Below are 2461 nucleotides of genomic sequence, written 5' to 3' on the forward strand. Positions count from 1 at the left end.
GCCATGATAAGTAAATGAAGGTCACAGACAGTTAATAAATGATGTTGTTAGGAGCCGTCAAGTCAGCTTTGGCGCATAGTGACCCTGTGCAAAACAGAACAGACACTGCACTGTCCTGCCCCGTCCTCACCAGTGTTCTTATGGCTGGGCCCATTGGTGCAGTCACTGCCACCCATCTCATCGAGAGCTTCCTCTTTTTCGTTGCCCCTCCACTTCGCCAAACATGATGTCCTTCTCCGGGGACTGGTCTCTCCTGACAATATGTCCACAGTAGGTAAGACGAAGTGTTGCCATCCTTGTTTCTAGGGAGCATTCTGGCCTTATTTCTCCCAATACAAATAGGTTTGTCCTTTTAGCAGTCCACGGTCCTTTCAATATTCTTCATCAGCACCACAATTCAAATGAATCTATTCTCCTACAGTCTTCCTTATTCAATGTCTAAGTTTCACATACATATGGTGCAATGGAGAATACCATGGCTTAGGTCAGGTGTATCTTAGTCCTCCAAGTAACATCCTTGTTCTTCAATATAGTAAAGAGGACTTGGGCAGCAGACTTACCTAATGCAATACACCTCTTGATCTCTTGACTGCTGTATTCCTTTGTTCTGTTCACACAACTGCCTCTTGATCCACGTGCAAGTCTCGAGTGAGCACAATGAAGTGTTCTGGAATTCCCATTCTTTTCAAGGTTATCCGCAGTTTATTATGGCCCACACAGTCGAATTATACTAAATGATAATGGCCACTTATCTAGTACTAAATTTTACTCACACCATCTTACTTAATCCTTGCAACAACTCTTACTTAATCCTTGCAACAAATAGGTCTTCTCACATGAAGAAAGTAAACTGAACCCCACTGTGGGTAAGACTTGAAGTAGGAGATAGAGTTAGGTTATGGAGAAGCTGGGATTTGAACTCAGGGGTTCGGCTGCAGGTTCAGTGCTCTACTGAACACACCATAATAAATGTTATAAAGGAACGTCTAGAGCCCATAGCACAAAAGAATAAACAAACTAGAAGCCATTGAGACTGTTTTTGAGAGAGAGAGAGGAAGATCGAGTGCTAATGCCCTTGGCCTTTTATGTTCTGCATCTGTGCTACAAAATTATCTGGATTTTTAAAAAAAGTGGGTGAAGGGAGACATCAGACAGGGCAAGATATGACAAAATAATAATTTATAAATTATCAAGGGTTCATGAGGGAGGGGGGAGTGGGGAGGGAGGGGGAAATTGGGGCCTAATTGCGGGGGGTTTAGTTGAGAGGAAATGTTTTGAGAATGATGAGGGCAATGAATGTACAAATGCGCTTTGCACAATTGATGTATGTATGGATTGTGATGAGAGTTGTATGAGCCCCTAATAAAATGATATTTTTTTAAAATAAAGAAAAAAAAGAAAAAAAATCTCTAAGGCAGTCAGATTTTCTTTAAACTTTTACCCTATGCCTTCTGCGTGCAACATGCTTAGAATCTCACTTCAATGACCAAAGCTCAGGTCAAAACTAGTAACCACTAGATATTGTTTTGAATCCTCTGGCTCCCTGCATCCTCATGATCTCTAAATCCTATTTATTTACTTATAGTAATAGGTCACAAACTCTTTCAGTTCGAAATATGTCATGAATCATTGTTCCTAAATCCACCTCCATCTTATATAGAGATTTATAACAAACTCAAGTTCATTTGGAAATTGAGGTTTACAGAGAGGTTAAAGTGCAAACTGTTACCAATAGTCGGCTACAAAGAACACCAACTACAAGTCAAATTTTAACGAGTGTTATCACTGCTTTGTAAAAGGTACTGGAAGTCAACTCAATGTCTCTTTAAAGCACAAGGGAATTTTAGTAAATGATCCAGTCATCCTTTACAGGCATTTACTTGATCTACGATAAGCACGTGAAGAAAGAAGATTGATGAATGCCACGGAGGGGAAGGGCGGCACCATAACCTTGACCATTCCTGCCTCTTCACTACAGCGTCTTTGATAGAGATGACACTGCTGGGCGGTATCTGGATCAAGTGATGTGTCACTCTGAGCCAGAGTTGAGAGCAGCACCCACAGGGTGGTAGAGGAACATGGCAAAAGGTGCTTGAACCTCTGTGACTTTGCAGAGTACGGGTGTCATACCAACTCAGTCTATTATTATACCAAGTCTCTGTCACACACCTAAACTCATCCTCTCTTACACAAAACTTGGTACCGCAGGTGCTGTGCTGCCATAAGGAACCTAAAACACATCAAAACTAGCTTAGCCTTCAGGCGACGGATGTCCAGGACATAAACATTTCAGACTTGGCAATTGGTGAGTACTTTTATGCTACATAGGAAACATTTTCAGACCTTGAACTATTTTCAGGATTTTCTTTGTTTTGGTCATTGGGTTTTTTTGTTTTTGTTTTCCAGTGGCAACATTCTTGGTGCTGATTTTTATTGACATTAGTTTTAGGTGATACTTTTT

Source organism: Echinops telfairi, unplaced genomic scaffold (assembly GCF_000313985.2).
Source record: "Echinops telfairi isolate 266 unplaced genomic scaffold, ASM31398v2 ScPeMD7_7473;HRSCAF=8511, whole genome shotgun sequence".
NCBI classification, from domain to species: Eukaryota; Metazoa; Chordata; class Mammalia; order Afrosoricida; family Tenrecidae; genus Echinops; species Echinops telfairi.